Source organism: Brienomyrus brachyistius, chromosome 1 (assembly GCF_023856365.1).
Source record: "Brienomyrus brachyistius isolate T26 chromosome 1, BBRACH_0.4, whole genome shotgun sequence".
In the NCBI taxonomy this organism is placed as follows: domain Eukaryota; kingdom Metazoa; phylum Chordata; class Actinopteri; order Osteoglossiformes; family Mormyridae; genus Brienomyrus; species Brienomyrus brachyistius.
In genome coordinates, this window is record NC_064533.1 from 13,337,494 (window position 1) to 13,363,724 (window position 26,231).

At 48.3% G+C, this 26,231-nt stretch overlaps 1 protein-coding gene across 5 annotated transcripts in view; it reads right to left on the minus strand.

Moving 5' to 3' along the window:
• syt1a (synaptotagmin Ia) overlaps nt 1–26,231 on the minus strand; it is a 161,755-nt gene that overhangs the window by 72,535 nt on the left and 62,989 nt on the right. For 3 of the 5 annotated variants that reach the window (XM_049024257.1, XM_049024294.1, XM_049024247.1), the window contains exons 3-4: nt 26,142–26,195; nt 8,252–8,322 (exon numbers count right to left, since the gene is read on the minus strand). The gene's annotated coding sequence lies outside the window, so the exon portion shown is untranslated. Of the gene's footprint in view, nt 1–8,251; nt 8,323–8,633; nt 8,651–26,141; nt 26,196–26,231 lie in introns of those variants that run through there. The other 2 variants (XM_049024267.1, XM_049024276.1) reach the window with 2 other exon arrangements.

The window sequence follows — 26,231 nt, forward strand, 5'->3', positions numbered from 1 at the left end:
AGGAACAGAGCACTTACTGTAATATATAATTAATCAGATCAGATTAGGAATCTGCATATTTGCAAGTGCAATTTTTTAATTTCCCCCCAAAATCCACAAGCCTTTTACGCAATTTTGTCTTCTCTTTCTGAGCACAAAACAGCCTCCATTAATGCTGTTATGCAAACTGCTAATTGCGGACAGTAGCCTCCTGCCTTCCCTCAGTAGCTGCATTGGGGGAGGGGGGTGTTTTTGTGTCCGTGTACAGTGTGGAGCGTGAGAGGTTGTTTGCTTTCTCTGCAAAGGTCTGGGCCATAAACTGCACGATTACACAGCTTACGCCCGCACAGGGATGATGGCGCTTACGATGCAGGTGCGGGTAACTGTGAACAGCACGCAAACGCGTCCCGATCCCAACTCCCCTCTGACTGCTAATGGTCGCTGTTATACATGACGTGTTGCCCCCACCCCCTCTTTGATTTCTGCGAATGGACCAGCAGCCACGGTTACGCCCCACCCCCCTTCTGGCATAGCACCGCCCCCTTCATAGGGAGGACTCATCTCCCGGACATGCTCTCTCTCAAACGGCACACAAAGGACAGCCAGGCTGCTGGGGTTAATCATTAATGGGACGGAGGCTCCAGGGACTGCTGCGGGGGGGGGGGACCTGAAGACTGTGCCCCTGCGGTGTCATCAGACAGAAGGGAAAAGGGTGTCACAAATAAAACATCTGGTGACACGGCTCCCTACGGTGATGGGGAGGAGAGCAGCTTTTAAGCCACCATAGCAATTTCAAGTGTTCAAAGTGTGATGACAGAGAAATAAAATAAAATATGTATAAAACATAAACCAAATCGGTACCTTTTAGGGGCAGCAGAGAGCCCCCTGGACGGTGAAGTTTTGATACGGAGATGCCTAAAGTGCACAAATTACAGAGGGCAAACTGCTCGGGCAACCTTAAGCCAAGAACTGCATAAAAAGAAAAACTACCTTAATGGTAAGCTTTATAAATAACATAAGGATTTGTTAAGGGAATGTCACCAAACAGGCAGCTTCAGTGTTTAAGATCAAGAGGGAAAAGGCCACGATCCCTTGCTTTTATAGATTACAGGAGCTACAAAAGGATGCCAAAGACTGGTGACCCTTTAAATAACGATTTGACTCTAAGAACCTTCCGCTCTGACTCATCGTTCTGGTTTTCCCTTTACTTCTTGATTTTCGAAGCGGATTTAGGCTGAAAAGGCATGGACCCTCTCCGCCAGCTGGGTGCGGTAATTGAGATGCTGATGGATGCGTGGCAAGCCCCTGGGATGCACCAAGATGATCTGGCAGACAGCTTGACCTTTGACCCTAAAAGGTTAACCTGGTGACTATTACATAGTGCAGTGTTTCCTGATCCGGGCCTCGGGGACCCGCTGACAGTCCATGTTTTTCTTCATCCAAGCTCCCTAGAGCAAAAATGTGGGCTGTCTGGCAGGGAGCTGGGAAGAAGCAAGAACATGGACCAACTGGGGGTCTCCGAGGACCAGGTTGGGAAACAGTGACGTACTGAAACCAGATGATTGGGAAACACTGACATACTGAAACCAGACGAGAGGAAAACCTCCCAGTACCAATGGAGGGTTTGTGAGTCAAGGAAGTGGAACGATAAACTTGGAGTCACCCTGGATGGGATGCCAGTCTAGCCCTCTTATTCTGTTTTACACTTTTACACACAGCCCCTCTCCCCATAACCAACAGCCAATGAAGTTGACCGGATGTAGTTTTACAGGCCACAGAGAGAACAATGAGTACCACATGGCAACAGAAGCGGCAGCCAAGCAGGAGGCAACAGACACGGTGGACAAAACAGCTGAGTTCAAAGACAACCCGCTTAATCCCAAAAGCCCCAGCACGTGGCCAATGAAATCACCAAGCGCCTTTCCGGTGGGTTCCACAGGCAGCCGCTCATCAGCACCATCGGGCTACAGCTGTCAGAGCGCGAACAAGAACAGCCTTCCTGTCACGCTAGCCGGTTCTCTTTAGGGGGAAAATGCAAAAAAGAATTAACAACCGGGTCCTCAGTGCCGACGGCGTGCATCTGGTGCCGAGCTACACAGCCGAGTTCAAACAGAACAACCTGGGAAGTTTAGCAGCTGATGATTTCGCTTTAGCATGGGACTGAAGGTGAAGCTTCAGCCAGGTACAGTGTTTTTTCCAGGCCTCGAGTCCTGGAGCTCCACGTCAACAAATCCACATGCACATTTGATTTAGAGCTGTTAGTGTGGCGCTAGTGTTTCACAGGACCGGCAAGATCACCCCATGGTAAATATGCCCTGCAAGGTGCTGCCGGTCTTCACCTCTGAACACCCTGCCTGCTTGTGCCCTTTAAACGGCAGCCAACGCCACATTTTTCAACCTGCTCGGTGGTTCCTATGTACCACACATGGCCGTTAAGGCACGCCTTTCGAAAATAGTTCGCAGCGCGGGTCGGTACCCTGTGGAGAGCAGACTCACAGAGGAGCAGATGGGATTGTTTGACGTGAGGGAGGAGGGCAGACACCACAGGGGCGAGTGCAATCATTTCAAACAGCTGACAGCAGTTTACGCCGTGCCGATTCACTGACAGACTGGCATTACTAGAAAGAACTTATTGTTCCCCTGAAGAACATTTCTTGGATGCCAAGGGCTCGTTTAGACATCAAGCAGTTCTTGCTCTCCACACTTTTTGTCTCACCCTTCAACCTGCCTTCCCCACTCAGAGCTATCAGCTGTCGATGCCATATTAATCCATCTATAGCAAAGGTGCTAACACACCGCACAGGAAATGATGTCACAACAGGAAGTAATTCTTCCAAAACTGGACAATCCAGAAATAAGGGAATAGTTAGCAAGTTCTTGTCCCTTGTCCCGTTTCAGCCACATTGAAAGCAGAGTTAACGCTACAATATTAAACTCCAAATCCAACTGTATTCCAGGAAAAAAGCTTTTCGGTTTAATTACCAGTGATGGTTTAATTACCCTCCCCCCCACACACACTTCAGCAGCAGGAAGCCACCCGCCAGTGCTTGGCTGAACAGCTCTATCCTGGCCCCACTGCGGGGCTCATCTTGGGAGCTGATTGGCTCCTTTCACACCACCCAGGTGTGCCTCTCAGCAGCACGCCCGCGTGTCACTGCGCCGAGCGAAGCGTTTAAAAATAAACGGCCATTTGCCGGGGCTGGGACTCTCCCCCGACCCTTTCACTCCGCGGATGCACAGATCGCTGCCGTAACACGGGTTTTGTCCTCTAGTTGCTTGTCTTTCCAACAGAAAGGCCTTTCCCACAAATCTTTAGCTTGATGGTTTTACCTGAAAGAACCTCCACAATTTCTGCACTGGAAATTATACCTGAAGAGATAAAGCTGGAAAACAACAACAACTGGCAAAAAGCTACAATAATAAGCCGATCCTTAATGGAGATAAATCCCGCTTGTCCTTTGGATCAGCTTGTGGCTGCCCCCCGATACCTCATCTTCCCCAGAGCCTGGATACGTGAAGAATGATCCCTGCAGGGGTCAAAGGGCTCCCTACCTCAGAGCCCCAGAGCGCCACGTACAGGACAAGCCAGAGGATGGCACCTCCACTCACTCTTTGATGCAATAATTAAGGAATTAGCGGACGAAGGTCACCCGGGATGCTCGACATCAGACGGGGACCAAAGTGATGCGGTGGCGATGCAGGCAGTCAGCCGTGCTCATCCGGGTCCCCGGTAGCCATTGCCATCCTGTGGATTTCAGTGAGGATTAGTGGTGGGATTTGGAAAGTAATCATTACCTGTGTTTTCGGAGGCCCTGGTAATTCAATCACCTGCCGCCCCCACAAACAGAGGCCCGAACGCGGCGACGAGGAGGCGTCAGACCCAATGACACGCACACGCAGTGTTCACGGAAAAAGCAGAAAGAATCCCATCATACAGGCAGTATAATTAACAACTATCAAAAGATAACCCGCAGACACCGACACTCTAAACACACCTTTACAATGTTATGTTGATAACATTTCAATCCCAGAAGGCCGTTCTCCAGCCCGGGGTCTCGTTCGAGCTCAATGCAGCCTTTTGTTGCATTTTTCAATACCTGGGATTTCAATAGCTGGCTCAAGTGGAGGAAAAAATGCTACTGATACGACTGGGAATCATAAGGTTTGGTTATTAAATATCTATATGGATATTAAAGGGGAGTAAGAGGAGGAGAGAGCATGGTGGAAGGTGGAAGGGAGAGAAGCAGGAGGGGATCAGAGAGAGAGTGTCACACACACTCGCTGTGCTCCAGATGGATGCCGAAATAGATTCTCCTGACACACACACACATACACTTTCAGAGACAGAAATATGAAAACCTCACATTACTCACATGCAGAAGACTCACATACAGGCAGACACGTACATGCGCGTGCACACACACACATACACACACACACACACACACACACACATACACACACACACAGACACACACACACACACACAATCCTCACAGTGAGTAAACAAACCACACCAAGCTTCCTGCACCACCAGCCCCTGTTCACCATCCTTTTCAAATGACTGTCACTGCAGACATTTCACAACCTCCCTTAGGAACACCGAGCACATCTGTCCAAAAGAACCCCCCCCCCGTCTGGCACTCAGGCTCTTCCCAGGAAGAAAATAGGGGGAGAAAAAAAAACACAAATCCTGAACTGAACAAACTCAGCTGTATCACTACACAGAGACGGATCCTCTAATCTCCCAGACTGCAATCCTAAACCAGCAGGGCATGGGAAGCTTCATGGTGACATGGCCGCAACAACAACAAACACAACAAAAGGAAACTCCAGTTGTAACTGCCCACCAAGTGTCCTGCTGAAGAACATGTCGTCTGCCTGTGCTCACAAAATATCCAGCTAGCTGAGGGACAAGACATGGGTAACAGCGAGAGAAAACGGCCCCCAAGATCAGCCGTCCTGGTCCCGGGTTTGAGAAAGGCCACAACGCACCACGCTGACCCTGCCCCCCATCTGCCATCGGTGACCCCACCGAAGTCTGAGTAACAAAAACGACCAACAGGGAGTCGGTATTGTACGTCACTGCCAACTTGGGCCCATCTTTCTTTTGAAAAGTTAAAGGCGTAATTACCGCTCCGATGCACTTGTCCTTAAAACCTAAACGCATTAAGATAAAGCAGCTTTAGGAGGGAGCCCTATTACAGCCTTTTTCACACCGTCATCCTCACAAGCCGCGGTCCTGACGGCCCGGGAATTTCCCGTCTTTCTGGGGACAGCAGAAGCACTGTCACGCTAATCAAATCCTTAATAACCTGTCACTCAGCAACAATTAAACATAATTAATAGAAATCCACTTAAGCCGTAGACCATGCATAATAATGAGTTACTTTTTTAAACTAAAAAGCAATTCAGGAAGCAGCGACACAGTCCGACAGCTTGGGAGACAAACAGCAGTGTTTAGCCCGGGCCTGCTTCTATTTACAGCAGAGCGGCTCCCACTAAGCGTACAGTAAGTTAATTATCTGATAGCATCGCCCAGCAGTGCCTGGGTGGGAAAGGACCAGAACTGATTGCATTAAGTCACGCATGTTTCCAGGCCTATTGTCTCTCAGGATGAGGGGCGGATAAATCCTGAGCTGTCTGCAGTAACCCAGGAATCTCCTTTGGCTCAACGAGGCGAAACGGCCACATGGGGAGGGGGGCGTACGGAAGGGGAACTTGAGCAGGTGGGAGGCCTTGTTTAAAATGAGGCCAAAAATAGCAGGTGCGCCTAGCAAGATTCTGTGGACCTAGCAAGATTCTAGCATGAATGTAATGTGAACATTACATGATCATAGTGTGTACCAAGCAACATCCTAGTACAAGCCTAATTTGATCCTAGCATGACCCTAATGTGATCTAAGCACATTCCTAGCATGAACCTAGCGTGATCCTACTATGATCCTAGCGTGATCAAAGAACATTTCTAGTATGAAATTAGCTTGCCAGTGCTGCCGGTACTCCACAGGGAAAGGATGGGATCAGCAGTAACATGACACACCTAAAACAAACCACACCGGCGCAGCAATCGGTTCCGCTCTTGAAGGAATTGGACTATGGAAGCAAACATGGCTGCTATTCTGTTAATGACTTCATATGAAAGGTAGGTTCTTCAAAGTGGTGTTACTGAACATCAGAATGTGACATGATGTGATGCTGCCTGTATTCCGCCATACCTGGGAAAGTTACAATGCGCTGGCTATTTTGAGTCACTGAGTTTTCACAGCATATGTCCAGCAGGCGGTTCTGTATGACTAACGGTACCAGGGCCCATGGGGAGTGGCTCTCGGCGGCGCTGACCAATCCCACAGGCCACCCTCCAACGAGCGAGAGACAGACATGCACAATTGGCAGCTCTCCAGAAGCGGCCCGGCCAATAAACATGGCCGCCCCTGACAGCCCGGCGTCTCCTTGCTCGCCAAGCGCCCTTGGTATCTTTTAGCCTGGCAGGGGGGCAGGGAGGGGTGGTGGAGGGGTTTCTGAGGGACGCCTAGGAGATGCAGCATGTCTAAGAATACGGGGTTCCGTAATTAGTGAGTGTGCGACGGGGCGATAACAGAAATACAAGTTGTTAATTTTGGCTGAGGCTGGAGAGCTCCAGTACGCCTCAGCAGAGGAACCCCCCCACCCCCCCCCCCACCGTGTCATCCCCCGCCCACAAACGAGGCAGCCCCCACCCTGTCACCTTCAGCACGTCCTTGGCAATGCCTGGCCCCTTCCTCCTTCCCTCACACGCTCACAGAGCCCCCCCATACCATGATTTATTTTGAGCTGGGGGGGGCGGTGAGATAATGCAACGGACCGGTTGGGGGAACATGCGCCAAATTACCACGTTTATGGCCCCCTGCCTGGACAGAGCTTCACTTCATTATCGTCTGACAGAGCCAGCGGAGAGAAATCACGAGTGTGCCGCCTTAGGATGGGTTTGCGGGGGTGGGGGTAGGGGTGGGGGGCTGGCTTATGTAATTGCTGTGTTTTCCTACACGCAGGGAGCAAACTGACACGGTTTCCCAGAAAAGCGCAAAGGCACCCCCCTACCCGTGCTCCTCAATTTCAGGCATATCCCGGCAAATTGAGGCGTGTTAGTGGAGGGGGGGGGGGCGCGGCTAACCAGTAGGGATACATCATCTATTTCATGCGTGTGCCTTGTCTCGCGATCTGCACTCTGTCACTTTGGATATTTCACAAATAATAAGTCAGAAAGAAAATACAGGGGCTGTTGCCATTGCCCCCCCCGGCCCACCCCACTGCATGGGCGCGGTCCAGCGGAATCACCCACGGCGCTGCTTTAGATCACCGCTCTCTCGCACAGGGGGCGTCCCCAACGTGCACTGATGCGCAAAATAAATTCTCTGCTTCTCTCCTCGGCGTTTGATCTTTTTTAAAACCCACACCAAAGATGCCGTCGCTCTCTTTATTAGAGTCTTTTTAAGCTGCCGCAGATACACAGCGTATGAATCAGGCGTGATTGGTTACAGCTAAACACAGATGTTCTGCTGTTGTGTGAGGCTAAATTAGTAAAACGGCTAAACTTACTAGAATGTAAACAAATAGTGCTAAAGGTATGGACCGGCGTTATAAAACTTCTGTACCCAATATGTAGGAAGAAATCAAGCAACTTGCGTGGACTTTTAAGCATCCAAAATCTAAGCAGCCCCATTGAACGTCAGGAAGAGAGATGCGTTTCCAAAGCATGATAACCAAATCATCAACAGGACATCCTCAGCTCAAACCTATCCAACACATATCATGGTTTTTCTTTTGTTCGATCACCTCCAGTCCCCCCAAGCAAAATTTTTGAGCCATTTCCCTTCCAGAAAAGTAAAATCGATATTTCATTAGCAGAGGTCTTTAAACGGGGAAGCAGTTACGTCCACAGATCTAGAGAAACACGGCCTTTGCCGTGCCGGCACCTAAATGGCTTTGTGTTACACTTTCCTTTGACTCTAAGAGGCTCCCCGGTTTTTTCCCCATTCTCTCAGGAACAACGGCTTAAAACTTTCGATTTTGTGCACGTTGTCTTGAAGCACTACTGGCTGTGATCGCACCTTAGGAAACGATGAACCCTGAAGACCGGCATTTAGTCATAAAGACTACAGAGGAGGATTCTGCTTAGCGGCACCTGAAAGGCTGGGGCCACGCGACGCACCTCGCCAGACCTCTCGGTACCCCTGACATTTCGACGGAGGCGAAGCTCTCTGGCTTTTGAGGAAAGAGGACAGGGGCTAACCTTCAAATTCAGCGCTGTCCGGCACGTGAGCTCCAGGGGTTTCCGTCCAGGCGGCGTCTCAGCTGAGGTACCTGAGGTAGGAGAAAAGTCAGGAGGGATTTAGGGCCATAGCCCGATGGCTGATGCAGGAAAAGGAAAGCAGTTTTCTCAGAATGCCCCCCTGGCAGCTGCATCCCATAACATTACACATCATCCCATTTTTAGCAGACGCTTTTATCCAAGGCAGTGCACATTTGATAAAAAGTCAGTCCTTGGAGTGGCTTGGGGTTAAGGGCGTTGCTCAAGGGCCCAACAGTGACATCACTCCGTCAACCACGGGATTAGACCCAGTGACCTTCCAATCACATGCAGAGTGCCCTATCCGGCTGAGCCACACACTGACCCCCAATGCGGCCTCACAATCTTGGATTTCCACTGCCAAGGTTCAGAGCTTGAAAGAAGGTTCTGCAGCAGCTCGACGCCCGCACTCCTGTTGGAGTATGGAGCAATCTTTTAGGACCAGAACAGAGATGAATGATGCATGACTACCTGACATTGTGAGAGACCAGACTAAACAACAGGAGCAGGACAAATAATCAGAGTGCTGAGGAACTAGAGAGGCAGACAGATGCCAGATTAAGGGGGCAGCTAGGAGTCCATCGTTCGATCTGAACATCTTCAAAACTGCTCATCCAGAACGGTGTGGGGGCCTGGAGTCTATTCCAGGAAGCACATACAGGGCACAAGGTAGGTACATCCTGGATGAGATGCCAGTCTGTCACAGGGTACAGAAGCCCACATGACACAGGAGGAACACGCAAACACCGCACACGGGGCCAGGGTGGAATTCAAACACCCAGCAGAGTCATCCACTGTGTTACCATGCTGCCTGAGTAGCTAGGCGTCATAACAGAAAGGCTGAATAAGTGAGCCTGAGGAGCAGTCAAGGCAGAGTCTGCCAAACCAGGAGACCCATACCCTGAAGAATACTGATGCCCTCTAGTGGATGGGTGGATTCACCTCCCAGCAGCACCATCACTTTCAATGAAATGTATCCACTATGACATAATATAAGACATAAAAATCTACATCAGCAACAGTAGACCCAAAAGACCCAAACTCATTAACACTGAGGAATCTGAGATGAGTATCCAACAGGCTGAACAGTTTCACTAAGCTGCGGTCAGTCAGCTGCAATAACGCCTTCATCGACCTGCCCAGTTCCTCCTTCCGTCTTCCTCAGCTTGGTCCTAAGCTCCTCCATTCATCCCCAAACGTCGTCTCCAGTCTCCTGTTTTTATCATGCCTTTTTCAGAGGTCATTTGTTACTCTGGCTTGAAACCCTGGTAATGGAACAGCGACAATCTAACAGCTTGTATGATTGCTCTCAATTTAACATGTCAAAATGCCCGTTAAATGTCATGTGACATGGGGGTGTGGCCGACCTGGGAAAGGGTGAGGTAAGATGGTGAGCCAGTTTGTTCATTTCACCTTAGTCACCTTACCAGTTACACTGATCTCGTGATTTGCTCTTGGATCTCCAGCAGAATACTGTTTAAAATTTATCCAATTTAATTTGTTCAAAATTACTTTTTATGGAGAAAGCAGGGTCAACCAGTCTCTGGAGCAGTTGGGGGTTAAGGGTCTTGCTTAGCAGCCCATCACTGAACCCAGCAGGGATTTCAAACCTGTAACCTTCCAATCACAAGCATAGTGTTCCAACCTGCTGTGCCACACACTGCCCCTAGAACACAACCCCAATCCTGGATGTCAGAACCCCCACCCAACTGTAGCTGTACTCAGTGTTTAATTTTACAAACAAGTAACTCCCTTCCCCAAATGAAGTCACCATTCTTCCCATCCCCTTTGTCATGTGACCATATCTGCCATGCAGGGTTTCCCATTTGCGCCCCCCCCATTGAAGTGACTGTTTGTGGCCAACAGGGGGCCCCCACATAAATGCGTGATTGTAAACATTTGTGCTGCTGCCATGTCGTACAATAACAGTAATAAATAAATATTAAGTATCTGTAATAATTTATGATAAATCTGGGGCAAAGGGACCCAGGAATCCCTCGTGCCGGCTGTGCTGGAGGCTGTATTAGGAGGCGTGCTGTCCCAGCTGCTCACCGGGCCTGAAGAACGAAGCAGCACCAGCAGCAGCTGGGGATCCCCCCCCCATTCACAGATGCTGCCCATCATCCAGCTGGATAGAACGGGAGGGGGGCCGGGTGCCGCAGCATCAGTCACATCAGTGCTGAGAGTCCAGCTACAGTCCTGTGACCCCGCGACAGCTGCCTCTGACAGCAAACGCACCATCAAAAGCACCCAGAAGCAAAATCAATGCTCCGATTTATCTGGAAAGCTTGAATTACTGACAGATATTCCCCTAAAGCTGTGCGAGTGAGTGTGCACCCTGCCTCCTCTCCAGGATGCCCCCTATGCTCCCTCCAAAAGGCTCCAGGACCCTCCAGCAACCGTGGATAAGCCATCGGAAGATGGATTGGTGGATGGATCGATAGGAGTGTTTCCCAAAGCAAAACCATATTTAAGTGTAAAAAAATACAAACAATGAACTGCAGGGTCCATTCCCCAGTCCATCTTTCCTGCATGCGGGGGCAATCCTGGGATTTTTTTAAGGTGGAGGTAATTCATACAGAGGGACCAACATGATCATTAGCCAATGATTTGTTCTGAACTGGTGTGACAGGGGAGGGCAGTGTTCCTGTGGCCCCACCCCCATAAACACCCCTGCCTGTATTTAATTCAAGGTCACAGTGAACGAGAGCCACCCCTTCAAAGACATACTGCCAGCTCACCGCAGAGCAAACCTACTTGGTGTTCTATGTAAAGCCATCAAATCACCTAATCGTATGTCTTTAGAGAAAAGAGAGATGTACCACATATACAGAGTGGGGGGGGGGGGGGGGGGGCACTCAAACCCAGAACCTTGGAGTTGTGATGTCACTAAGACACCATAGCACCCTGATACATAACATGCCCTGTTCATGTCTAAATTCTAAGCAAGAAAAGCCATAAGGAAGAGAGACTGGTCAAGCAGGCAAAGTCCCTAAACACTGAATCAAGGCCTCAAATCAGCAGTAAAGCCTGCCGACATCCGCTTTAAGAGCGTCGAGTGCGAAGGTCGCACAGCGCTGATATTTACCGCAACGCAACATTTGTGATGCGATTCGAAGCAGGGAGATTGTCGGACAGGTACACTGTTAACCTTAACACAAGCCGGCTGTCATTCCTCCGTAACCTTCCTCATAAAAGTCACGCCTGAAAATCCCCACAAATACACACCAAGGCACAGCGGGCAAGGAAAACTAGCCTGTGAGACCAAACAACTTACAGCCGTATTTCACTCGCTTCACAGCCTGGGCAAGACTTTGGCAATTCATTTAATTTGACATTTAACTGAAAGCCACTATGACACAACAGATTTTTTCAGGGTTGACCAAACATTTTAAACAGTGATGATCTAACTAATTACTTTAAGTAATTAGAGCCAGTGTAAAGCTAAGGTTAATTTAATGCATAATAATTGAATGCACTTTTATTCCAGCCTGAAATCTGCTGTAATACCAGCCTGAAAACGGTGCAATAACATTGGCAAATGTTATAATTATGGTGGGCATAATTCACCTTTTTATTTAAAATACAAATTCATCCTGAGAGGTTACACAAAGAATAACTGTACATACACAAAATAACTTCGAATAACTGTATTTCATCAATCAGTCCATCCATCCATCCATCCATCCATCCATCCATAACTGCTGGACCACTTCCCCAGGAGGCACAGGACTGAGACCTCCAGTACAGCGTACAGCACTCACTCACACACATAATCACAGGGACAATTTAGAGACACCAATTCACCTAATTGCATTTTTTTTTTTGGATTGCAGGAGGAAACCAAAGTACTCGGGGGAAACAGTCCCAACTTGCGGAGAGAATGCAAAGCGGGGGCAGGATATTAACCCCCCGACCCACAGTCCTACCCACTGTGCGTGTGTGTGTGTGTGTGCGGCCTGCAGTGCATTTCCCCAGAGACAAACACGCATTCTCCTTCCCAGTCACATGGAAGTAGTGTCAGCCAATCGAGGGCAGTCATCTTTCCACAGGGACATCCAATTAAATCCATGGCTAGTTAGTCAGAGAACAACAACAACCTCTTGATATAGGGTCTCACAAAAGACATCATATCTAGTTCCCACCCCATCCGGAACAAAAAAAACCAAAGCAGCACTCTGAATAGATTTTTCCCGCTCCGTGTCACACTGGAGGCTGATGAATCGGACAACAATGGCAGAGACATATTAGCAGATAGCCTGGCAGGGCTATCTGTTCCTGACGGTGGAGATTTTAGCAAACGAATCTGGCGCGAGGCAGGCGGGGCTCAGTTTATCCTTTGTTTCTGTACTCAGTATTTATTAAAGTTGAAAGACATGGTGAGGTTATACCAGGGAAAGAGAGAAAGGATGAGAGAGTGAGAGAGCAGTAAGAGAGGAGTTAACCCGCTGCTGTCCGGCTGCGTTACGCTTGCACACACACACAAACACACAAAACAAAGCAACTTCACAAGTACTGCATTATACAGGTGCATTCAAACATTACCCATCCATCTATCCACTCATCCATCCATCAGCACTTGTTCAGTGCAGGGTAGCAGTGAGTCTGGAGCCTATACCGAGACATACAGGAAAGGAAGATAGGTGGGAAGGTTATTATTGTCTTGGGCTGTGGTGGGATTTGGGGGGCTGGTGAAGTCTGGATTGAGAGCAAGAAGGAAAGAGAGAAAGAGGGAAAGAAAGAGAAGGGAGAGGTAAGGAAAGGAAGAAAGCAGGGCAGAATTACACATATACGAGGTACAGTATGTGATAGTGGCGGTGAGAGGTGATGCAAATTGCAAAACAAAAAACACAGTTGCCCCAAGCCACTTACTTAATTTATCTGATGCTTTTATCCAGGGCAACTTATATTAGAAAGAAAGTTTGTATTTTACAGGATTTGAACCCACAACCTGCCGACAGTGTCATTAGTGTAGTGTGTGGCAGTGTGAGAAAGAAAGAAAGAAAGAAAGAAAGAAAGAAAGAAAGAAAGAAAGAAAGAAAGAAAGAAAGAAAGAAAGAAAGAAAGAAAGAAAGAAAGAAAGAAAGGAATGGAACCAAAAACTCACCACTGGTGCTGAAGGACTGACGATTTCTAACACAGAGCCTTGCGTTCTGGTCACACCTCGCTCCAGACCATTCTGGGCCACAATCCCTGTTCCTCTGAACCTTCTTTAAGAACCTGTGCCAGTCCCACCTTGGCCCAGGCCTCACCCAAAGAGACACACTCTCTTTGGCAGCCAACTCCAAACGTTCAGGGATCAGGCCCTGCTCCAGTCTGTGGAGAGTCCCCTGGACTTGGACATCCTCATACTCTGCAGCTCCAAGGCCCTGGGTATGGCTGTAAACCGTTCAAACAGCAAGGGCAAGAGTGGGGCAAGAAGGAGCAGCAAGGCCACCGCAGGGGGCAAAAACGAGAGCATCTCACACACTGACAAACAGCTACCCAAGGACGTTTGTTGTTCTTGGCCAACATGTCGTTCGGCCTCCACTTGCCCTGGGTCACGTCTACACACAGCGCTGTCTGAATAGCAAGATGGGGCCCAGCCACATGGTTCTAAGGCAATTCCCCCAATGTGATGAGCACCCCTGGAGAGATCATCCCGCTGCCAGGAACCTGGACCCTCTCTCTTCCCCTGCAGAGCTGCTTGCTGGCACTATAATTACAGCCTGCAAGCTCAGGTTAAACTGTAAATTCACACCATGCGGTGGGATTTCTGCTTTTTCGCCTATATTTATACAGGACAAAAGCTGCAAAGTTTCCTGTGAGTATTAAACATGACTCAGATTTATTTGACTTTTCAACTGACTTCTACAGCACAACTTATATGGGCGACCATCCACGTACCCTACAACAGCTTATCTTGGTCAGGGACGTAGGGAGGCCAAGGGCCCTCACCAACAAGAGATGAGCACAAGCCAGGGGTGCACCCAGGATGTGATGCCAGCCCAAATGACACATATGGGCACACACATATAACCACACACTAAGGAAGCGTTCCTCAACCCAGACCTCAGAGACCCTCAGACAGTACGCGCATCTGCTCCCTAGGTCCCTACCTGTCTGGAAGTCCCCAAAGACTGGCATGAGAAACATTGCCCAAAGAGCAACTTGGAGACACCAGAGGGGCAATTCAACACCAGACAATCAATTCTCCTAATGGCATGTTTGTGGACTGCAGGAAGATACAAAAGAGGTAAACAAACACATTAGATTTGATGACATAAGGACAACATGCAAGCTCCATGCGCAAAAAGCAGAGGTGGGATTCGAACCCCCAACCCTGGAGGTATGACGTAACAGGGCTACCTACCAAGTCACCATGCTGTTATATAGGAATAAGATCAAAATACACAGTGTGAAAACAACGGTGCGAACAAAGTGACTGCCACTGAGTAAATACAGGTAACAGCATCAACAACACATAAAACAGCAGAAAATAGCATCCCTAGCCTCTAAATGCAGCTTGGTGGTGATGCATTAATTGCTTCATTCCCATCTTATGTAGACAGGTGTGTGGATGTCAAAGTCACACCTGATCCAGTAAACAGCTCATAAAGCCAAGATGATCCACCGTGCTCATCATGAGACGTTACTGCGTGGCAGGTAGCGACTTCCCAGCAAACCTGACACATTCATGTGACGCCATCAGATAAATGATCAACCCAATGCTCAGAGTTTGCCAATACCCCGCAACATCTGTACATACAAAGACCGTAAGCACCAGGCACTGACTCAGTCTCATCTATTTTATGTATTTGATTTGCCAAATTAACAAAGAAAGCACAGGGCTTTTACTAGCATTAACGAAATCCTGGACTCTATGTAGCATTAGTCCTTGAACCTATTAGCAGCCACCTTGTCCTCATATCTGTGCCGGTACATGGAGCTCGACAACGAGTAGTTTATGAATTGGGCATGTTCAGTCTCTTTGCCGTCTCTGTGACGGCAGGAGCACAAAGCCTGTGAGGCATGCAGTGTCCTACACAGACACAGAGGGCCGGCAACACTGACGTTACCTTGATGAGCCAGGCCCTGCTTGCTCTCATGCTTCAAGTAGTTCTATGGTGACTCACATCAGAATTGGAAAACTTCAGAAAATGGTCCTTTTCTCGGCCCATAGCTCAGACATGCGAGTGCTCCAAAGATTTGCGGACACACTGAAGTATTTATATTGTTTCACATGCTTTGATATGAATGCTCAAATCTTCCCCAAGCTGTGAGCGAAGACTCCATCACTACTGACTTAATAACCCCATCGTTTCATAAATCCTACTGAGATTTCATTAGTTTTTTTTGCTTTTGAAAACTTGAGCCCAGTCTAACCAGAGCTTCATCGGAGAAACGTAAGGCAGCGAGCCTGCTGGGGCCTGGAAGCGCCCCCCCCCCTGCTCTGGCTCCCATTTACGCCTAGCAAGGTCATGCCATGTTCTTCCCCTCAGCAGCTGGGACACTTTCTCCCATCGCTCTCTTGCTTCCTGTCATCTCTGTTTGGACATTGCTGAAGAACTGTGGGGTAGAATGAGCGTGTTTGGTGGACAAGCGGCCCTCACCTAGGGCAGGAGGCCTCCCATCTACAGCTCTGGGGGCTACAAATCCAGAAGATCCTCTCCGCTAAACTGACCACAGCTAAACAGGTAGGAGATGCATTTTGGTTTGGCTCCTCAATCTGGAGCCCCGGGGGTGGATTCTGCGATTGAACTCCAAATTCCAAAGCCAGCATCCCCTTCCTTTACATACCAGGCAGCCACATTACTTGCAGGCCGAGCCTGGGGCTGAGCAACCGGCCAAGGCGAAAGAGTGATGTGCTCCAGTGCGGGTTAGCAGGTCAGACTCACCGAGGCCTTAAATCCACCTGAGGAAGACGGCTCCTCCTGTCCCTTATCATCGCCACCTTCAACCTCAACATGAATCCCTGAGCTGTGGATTTCAGAACACAGGCTCTTATGTGACAAAATCTGTGCAGAGTTGGCTTCCCGCTAGCAAAGGAAAGGTTCTCCTAACCCCAGGTCAGGAAGTAGATGTGAGGGGCTGAGGAGAGTCTGTCTGGGGGGTCTCTGCAGATAGATTTCTGCACCAGAAACCTCTCAAAATGACACTAGCACAAAAAAGGTGATCACAGGCCAAAAACCCAGGTATTACAGTGAAGGATAAGTACCTTTTAAATGATTAATGACAGCTAACCCCATCCATGGTGTCCCCTGCCTTGTGCCTCCTGCTTCCATGGACTCCATGCTTACAACAGGCCCGGCTCCAGCTCTGAAATGTTTGGTGGGCCATATGATTATCTAAGGAGACTGGAGGTGGGTCAAGCTTATGCCTGGGTGGGCCAGACCCACCCTTGTGGAGCTGGCCCTGGCCTACCAGAAGTGTACCCTGGATAAGTGGTCAGGAAACATACCAATGGATGGATGGAACAATAGATACGATATTGAAATCAGATGACCTGGGACTAAATATTCCCGCCACAGACAAAAACAAAAGCCCAAATGCCAATTATTTCCCTGTTTTATTGTAACCTTTGGGGATGAATGGGGTTAATGATAGTGTACTTCACAGATAGAGGAGAGCGACCACAAGCTGCACTGCCAGAGCATGAAGCTTGGCACAGAGGTAACCACGGCTACCAGAGTTTGATTATGGACTCTGTGCTGATAGCAGAGATAAACCCCTAATGTGCTGTGCCGCCAATCAAATTTCCACGTTAGAAAATAAACTGCACAGGCTTCAAAAAAGGGGGGGGGGGGCACACACTGAAAGCCCACTTTTGTCCACAGTGTGAATTCACCAGATAGTAAAATGTCACATTATAAAGGCTCCCGATGATACCGTCTGACCCAGATGTTTTTTGGCAGATGTGTAATCTCTGAGGTGTATTCTTCACACTGACTCTCCCACTCTCGCTTCCTCACCCTCCACAGCAACGGCCAAAGGGGCATCTGCTTGCTGGGGGCGCATCGGGAATGCAGCCCTTCACCTCTCATTCCCCCGGCAAGGTTTTTAGGAGAAGTGCTACATAAATTCAGATTCAATGGATGTCAATCCCTGACGCAAGTAGAGTCTAAGTAGTTGAAGTCTGCAGGAGACGCTGAGTCTGAGGCTACTGCCATGATGAGTAAGATGGCACACAAGGTAAATACTCCACTGATCTACAAGCCAATTAGCCACCCATCGCCAGCCACAAAATTAAATCATGCTTTATTTACGATCTGCACAACTATGGGTACAGGTGCATTGGAATGCTTAATTTGTCATGTCCTACTATTCACTCTTTTGAGCAATACATATAAATACGTACTGTTAGTCGAGAGAGAAACTTGGGGTCCAACTGCAGGGTCAGCTATTTGTGTGGTGCCCCTTAAGGGCCTTGCTCAAGGGTCATGTGACTATTCTGCCAAGGTTCGAACCGCCGACTTTTTGAGCATATGTTTCCATACCGGAAACATCATCAGACACCATGCCTGTTCTCCCTTGGCTACTTACAATACATACTCACAAAGTGCAAAGCAACTGACGCCAACACAAAAAGCGAAATGAATATGGCCACTGCTGATTCAGATAATGGGTCGCAGGTAAGTATGCAAAATGAGGAGAAACCCACATGTCTATCAGTACTGCCTTGATCCTAATAAAAGGCATCTGAAGGATCTTTGCTAACACTTAGAAGGACCAGTAGAATTCATCCTGATTCTCCGCACTGTCCTTCGGCTGTCTTATTCTTCTCAGAGCGATGCTAGCGGGTGCCAAGGCCACATCATGTGCCATCTGCTTCCTGACGCAGGGCAAGAGGTTGGCAGCATCAATCATCCCAGAGAAGATGGACTTGTCTCCTCCTCCCAGGTCCTGTGCACCTGGCTCAGGTAAAAGGCAAACACAGGGCCCAACTGGGGGAGGGGCAACATCACCAATACCCCGCCCCAAAACACAGCATAATTGCACAGATTGGGCGGATCTCTGCAGGTCACAGACGGGCGTGTGTCCCAGGCTGTAATACTGTACAGAGCAAAGGGCGACACTGCCATCTGCATTCTGGTGACCAAGACTCTAGCGGGACTCTCCACCCAGCTGGAGAGTGTGCCAAGAGTTCCTGGGAGACGCACTGAAGGGGGCACAGGAGCAGCACCCAGTAGAACAACAACCACTTTTGGCCGTCTGTTATCTTTGTTAGCGCGCATTATGGCTGACTCTCATGTCCGCTTAATGGTGAGACAGACAATCCTACAAAAGCTGTTATCTGGGCAAATCGCGCCCTGTTAACCCCCCTGACACCAGCTGTGGTCCTTGATCCCCGGTGCCCTCCACCCTCCATGAACACCTCACAGAGACCGGCTTAAAAGGGGGGGGGGGGTCTATCCACCTTAGCCAGCTGCCGCTCCATCAATGTCACATCACAGCAGCCAACCAGTTTGACTCAATTTTATGTTGTGTAAATATCATGTAAAAATTTTAATATTCCTCATCACAGTTATCATACATAACCATCTTTAATGTGGCCTACTGTTGTGTTCAAGGAAACCAAGTTCATGGTCTGAACATCCAGACAAAAAGCACCCATGTGTCACAGCACCTGCCAGTCATCTACACAAGCAGAAAGCCTTCACTCTTTCACAGAAAGCTGCTGCTCCTACAAAGAAAGCCTGCACTGTTTCACAGGCCAGCCCCAGCCAATCCATGTCTTCCTGACTAACCGTAATAAGCAGATAATGCAACTCACGTCTAAAGTTATTGTAGTGCATCGTAGACAAATACTGTCCATTTCTGTTGCCCTGGGGCTCCACAGACCCAGAGATTAGAGGTTACACTTTGATTAACTCTGACTTTTTTTAATGCTAATACAGCTGGGGGGGAGGGCTGATTCATCCCCTATCTGAGTCCTTGAGATGCAATACAAACACATTGCTCATTTACATAAGTAACATTTTCAGCCTTGACTTTACCTTATGAGGACACGGACAAGCAAAGACGTCAGGAAACTTAAGCAATTCACTGAGAGTGACGAGGGTAAAACGTCACCAGGAAACATGTTAACCGAAGCAACAAACAAAAACGTCTCCTTATAAGCGTGAATATCCACACATGAAAGCGGCACATTTCTTGAACTGTGCTGTGAACAAAGTGCAGAAGCACTTGGTTGCTCTGAGGGTCAATCAGTCCCAAGGCTGGCTGGCGGCAGCACTTTGTGGCTCTAAAGATAGTCTAAACAAATCTTTAAATGCATTCAAAAAAAAAGAGAGGAGACAAGGAACAGCTTCACGTGTTCAGGTGGGTACTCTGCCATTTCGGTGTAGGCACTTTTTGTGGATTTAATCCCCTCTCCAGGGAGAGCAGAAAGCCTTGTGCCAGGCACACTCACACTGTGCCTTAGGAAGCAGGACAGGCACAGCACTTCCTGTTAATGGGAACAAGCCTGGACACCTACCTGCCTCTGCCAAGTGCCACCCTCAGTCCTGCTCTCACATGCCACTCCACTGCCAGGACTCAAAACTATTTTTCAGGTTTCCAAAAAGATTTTTGCAACAGAGTAGCATTGACTCATTGCAGGACCTTCAGGAATTGAGCAGAAATGCCAGAAATCAAAGTCAGCTGTGGAACAAACGGAAAGGAAGCTGATCATTTAATTACTATAATACCAGCCAATGAAAAAGAGGGGCAGAGCCTGGTCCAAAGAACAGGGCCAACAGCCTGCCAACCCCCCACCATGTGCACGCAGATTATGTGATTAGCGGCCGACTCAGATTAAGTCCCACGCCCATTTAAAATGTACAGCACTGCTTGCTTGGACTCCGTGATCCACTGAACTACAGTATGTGAATAATCAATTTAAAAGGAACATACATACAGAGAGCTAACAGAGACCTCAGTTTTACTGATAGCACCACACTAGTTCAAAAAAACCGAAGCAAAATGCAGGAGAAGCACAAAGTGAAACAGGACGGCATTCCGCCTCCAGCTGCACTGTATCGTCTATGTCGTTTACATGGGCCGTGACGATCTTGGCCCCGTGGAACCGGCTCTTGAAAAACATGGGCCCCATCATACTCACCACCTCTTCAGCGTAACTGATACACGAGGGCAGTCCCAGCCCCTATCAGCACTTTCCACATTAGTGCACGGGAGCTGTTTGGGGGGGCGGCCAGTGCCTAGAACTTTTCTCAGCACCACGGACAGCTGCCGCAGTTTTGCGACAGCATGCTGACTCACGGCGTCATTAAACAGAAGGGCAGAGTGCCGTCGCAGGGTGCATGCAAACAAGCCCACCGTCTGTCTGTCCGATGCACTTCCCCAACACGTGATCTCTGGCAGGGGGCGGATGTGGAGCACTATGTTTTACATGATTAATCATACCATTCACACATTTTAAATTAGCGTGACTTAAAAAAGAAAACATCTCAGAAGTACATCAACTGCTGCCCGATTCCTCTGCAAAGCAGGAAACTGTGCATGCTAAGGTTTTGCATGACTATGGCAGGGAAACAGCGACGCCCAGCTTGCCTAAGGCCACAGTCTTCGGGCAGAAACAGTGTATGGGCTTCCCCGCCCCAGGAAGCGCACGCAAGTACGCTACACAAAGAGGGATGCAACAACTCAACAACATGGCTGGTGCTAAGCTAGAGGGTTAAAAATAGAACATTCAGCCAATGCGCGAATTTTTTACAACCCAGAAGAACAGCCAATAGAGAACCAGCTCTGGTTGTGAGAGGCAGGTGAGGAAAGCGGCCAATCAGACTTCCTGAAACTCCGGCATCATTATTCTGATGAAAAACACTCTATGGAGATCATTAGGAAAAAGTGGGAATCATAGTTTGTCAGCCAGACCATTTCATGTTAATTAGAGAAAGAACTTTCTATCTAGTCAAAAAAACATGTCCAAAAAATTCTATCAAGATTTGCAGACTGGTGAAATAAAAATCAAACATTCGGTGTTTCCCCCATAATATTTACGAACAGGGATCTATCAGCTGTGCAGAAATGACTGCCTATACCAAAGGCAATACAAACAGAGATTACAGATAACACGGAACACTGCAGAATATAATGAGGTGACAGGAGTCCAAAGCACAGTGGAAAGGCAAATCTCAGATATAGGAACAGCGATGCCGTGGTGACACGGAAGATGGCCAAGGTTGGCACCTCGATCAGATTCAGCACTACATGTGGGGTCTGCTCAGACCCCACTCATCCCAATCCCGTCCCCACACCTGTCTGTCCAGGCCCTGCCCATTGCAGGCCACTTGGCTCCACGTGCCCCCTGTCCACCACCTCTAAATCTGACCCTGCAATACCATCAAAGAGACTTTCATACTGTAGATTAAATGGGCAGGTAGCTCGGTCGGCCTAGCTTTTACCATGAAAAGGCGGATTGAAATAAATAAATTAGATAGAAAGAAAGAAAGAAAGAATAGCCAGCATGCCCACTTTCTTAATGACAGCTGTCTCTGGGGGGGGGGGTAACAGTGATGTCGTCAGTAGCGGGAGCTATGTGGCTCGCTCTCCTGCAGAAGGCTCTCAGTGGGATGAGGCATGCTTTGATCCTGCTGTGGTGGGGGTAAGAGTATCATAAAAGTGCATTAGGAAAGTGGAGGGGGAGTCAGGCTGAGCCCCTGGTAGGTAGGTAGGTACGGTAGGAGGGAAATGATACACATAGTTTAAAGTTAAGTTTCGCCTTTTTCAAAAACACTTCCAATCATGATATCCAATCATAAAAAATCCCCAAATAGTATTATTATATATAAGTATTACAGGGTATATGTACATACACATGCACACACTATATATAATAATGACGACAGGAAGGTTAAAGAGTAATGATTGACTTTCATCTTTGTGGCTTTTGGGGTGTGACCAGGTGCGTCACAGATGACACAGGGCTGGGGTAAAGGACACCACAGCGAGGACCCACCCGTTGCCATGGCTTGTCCTGGCAGCGGGACTGGCTTGCTTGATTATGCTATGGAGGGGCACGGGGGGGAGGTTTGAGGATGCCACTCGCAATCAGGATGCATTCCACTGAAGAACAAACAACAAGTTGCCTCAAACTCCATCTCGAGTTCCTGTTTCCTGTCCCGCTCTGTTCTACCATAAGAGTTAGGGGGCAGGCTGACCAGGGGGCGTGTGGAGGCGAGCTGGGATTAGAGCAGGTGACATTGGCCCTTCCTCCCTGTTGTCATGGAGACCTCGCTCTGCCCCGGCAAGAATTACCTACTCTTCCACACATACACACACACACGCACACACACACACAAACCTGCACGGAGCACCGGCTTCTCTGCCTCACTGAAGGAGATATATTTTAAAGTGTGCGAGGCCTTTCCAAAGCAGCCATTAACATTTAATTACCCTTCCAGGCTACAGTAACAACAGTGTCTTTAGAGCTGTAGGGGAGAGAGTTCGGACAGAGCACATCTGAAACGGCACCCCAGTCACTCGGGATGGAGCATCTGAAAACGCTCGTTGATTCAATGCTGCAAGACCCAACTGGTAATGGGGAAGAACCACACAACCCTGAAATGAGCTTATGGTAAAAACTGCCCTTGCCCCCACCCACAGTTCTGTCTCTCCATTCACACGGGTAGCAGAGCAGGGTGATGGGGCCTCTATGCGCTTTATCTTAAAATAATTCGAAAGGCTCAAAGGTTTAATACTTCATTCCATGTGTCTCTAACCAGTCCTCAGGGACCCCCAGACAGTTTATATTTTCGCTTCTTCCCAGTTTCCAGCCAATGAAGAAGACCGAATACCTACTACACATGTGCCTGCCGTTTATAGGTCTTATCCCCCAGTACAATCCCAGTAAAGTCCTCCAAAGCTCCTCTGTGCAGCCCAGGTTCAATGGTGACATGCCGAGCCCCTCCCAGGATTTACCCCCACGGTGAGGGGGCCTGATCTTTCAGCAGTGCCGCCTGTGCCAGCCGAGCAGATGCACAGCGCTTCAGAAGGGCCCTCGCTCGATAATGAATGCCAAACACTCTGTTACGCAACGTTACGCAATCCAGCCGTCTGGCAGACGCCCACAAATCAGCGTGGCCAACGTGCACATCTTATCACCTGATCTGCTTTGTGTCAGCAGGCAGCATGGGGAGGGGGAGAGGCTCCCCTGGTCTAAAAGCACAGTCTGTTGCTGCTGCGCCAATTTGCCAATTCCTGCATCTGAATACACGTGGACAGCACTGAGAGAAGCTCTCCTTAGGTAAACACAACGCTACTGGTCCATGGCCGGCCCAATACAATCCGTGCGAGATTTCCTGCTCTCACACACGACAGCAGGTTAACATTTAGTACCAGGTGTCGTTACATATTTTGACAGTGTGATTAGGCAAGTATTGGGGGGCGGAGGGGACAGGGACAGGGACAGATGTAAACTGAACGCAAGAGCCTCAGCCCCAAAGGAAGTGTAACAGTCAGGCAGAGCATTAGACAGCCTGCTAGAGTTGGGGTCCATCAAACAAAGATCTCTGTTTGCCTCGACTGACCTCTGTGTTCTTACACTGGAGGCTGTTTTTTTTTATTATTTTAAGGAATGCGATCAGAGACTAGAAGGGTCAAGCCTTCTTATGGAGGATCAGCTGTCGTTCTACTTTAAAAGAACACAGATTGCTAGGCTATGCCATAAAAGCCTCTCTGGGTACAGGCACCGGAAAGTGAGGAATACTATTAGCAATTCAGGCTTGACAAAAGCCATTGAAGTTTAGCAGCCAATCACTGATTTTACCTCCAGCTTCCTTCCAAGTTTTCTAAAAGTCCAAAGCTGGTTTAAATTTAAGAGTATTACAGTCAGAGCCTTTATAAAGTTAAAAGAAGGATAAAATGTACCAGAGAAACCAAAGACGTGTTCAAGATACAAACCGATGTTAGATCTCTTTCTGGTCCTATCAAAAAAGATCAGAGGTCAGAATAAAACAATTATGGTGGGAAAACAGGAAACATGACATGGCATGACATCCGTGCTAAACGATGGACAGAAAGCACGTACGATCAATGTGAACCAACAGCACACTTATGTGGAGGATAACATCCACTCAAAAGGAAGTGTCAGGTAAAGAGTGCCCTAGACATTCTCAATACGCCTTCATTTAGGCTTGTTACAAACATAGGAGACTGGAGTCAGATGGATCTACATCAAATTCCACATGAAACAATCGAAATCCATTCAGAAAGCATCACCATCATCAGATAGCCTCCTCTAAAAATATATTTCTTTAAAAACATACCCTCAAAAAAATAAACAACAAAGAGTTAATGAAAGTAAATGAAAAGTACTAGCTTGTTTTTCTAAAATTGTAGTAGCTGCTTCAGTCAAGGACACTGAGAATAGGCTGGTAGCGTAACATTCACAATAATCACAATAGTCACAAAAATAATCCACACTAGAAAACTAGATGACTGAGACTGACAATGTTAGTTCTGTTGAACTGAGAAAAGGCCTAAATTTAACTGAAGGTGAATTTCAAAATATATTAAAAGAACGTACAATCTGGGGTGTGACTTACAAATGACACCCATCAAATGAATGGGGGGGCTTCATTTTTCTGTGCAGGGGTTCAACCGGCATCAATTGGGCAGGCCATGAAGAATGTGCTACCGCTCAAGATAAGATTAGACACTCGGGCTGGGACACGGGGCAGGAATCAGGAAGGATCCTGAGCCACCAGGGGAGGGAAAAGTGAAAGGGCATTAATCACGGATGGCACCTTGGGCGCAAGCAGGTACCTTTCATCAAGCTGCCAGTGTTGGCACTGATTACATAAGTCACATGCGCGCACACATACACACACACACACACACACACACACGCAAACACACACACAAACACACACACACACGCAAACACACTCACACACAAAGATACACACACACACATACACGCAAACACACACACACACACACACACACATGCAAACACACACGCAAACACACACACACAAACACACTCACACTCACACACATACACGCAAACACACACACACACACATGCAAACACACACGCAAACACACACCCAAACACACTCACACGCACACACACACACACACAAACACACACACTTGACACACTTTCCAGAAACACAGGGGGCAGGGAGACAGTCTAGTTAAAAAGGCTTGAATTCTCTCATTTTTCATCTCAAGAACCATCATGGAAGCGCATATGAAAAGACTCTCCACCTGAATCACTCATATGATGGTTCTTGGCAAACAGTGTGCATCCATCTCAGAATTACTAGTGATGGTTTAAGAGAACCGCCCGTCTTCTGTGCTAGTGAATGTACGGCTATATCTATACACGTGTGTGCATACAACTATAAATGTGTGTATATACACCAACTCCCAGATCTCCAAAACCCTCCAAACAGACGCCTCCTTTTTGGGATTACCACGGATTCCAGGAGATTAGCACAGAAAACGGAGAGCCATCACCAGCACAGCTGCTTTTACGCTTCCTGTTCTCATTAATGGGGAGAGGGGAGGCTGCTCTTTGGCCATGGGCTGGCAGGTGTCGAGCTAATTTTGGAAGTCCATTTGAAGAGCTCCAGCGTGATGAATGGGTGGATCTGGAGATGCTGTAATTGTACGGCTAAGAATACCATATGACGTCCCCCGGGAGCCTGCCCCCCCCCCCACCACCCCACTACTCCACAGTCATTGAAATCCAGAATTCCCCAAGCACATGTGTGAATATCAGCCATTTAAATGCATCACACATTTGCAGCCTATCTATGAATATCAGAGGACCCCACTACCTGCTGGTAATGCAACTTAAAAAAAAAAAAAAAAGTAAGTATTTTGCCAAAGAAATACTTACAGAGTTTCCTAATGGCTCACTTTCTCCTTCCCGTCCCCCTTGAGAGGCTGATCACTGGAAACAAAAACAGAGCAGCGTTTGCATCATCGT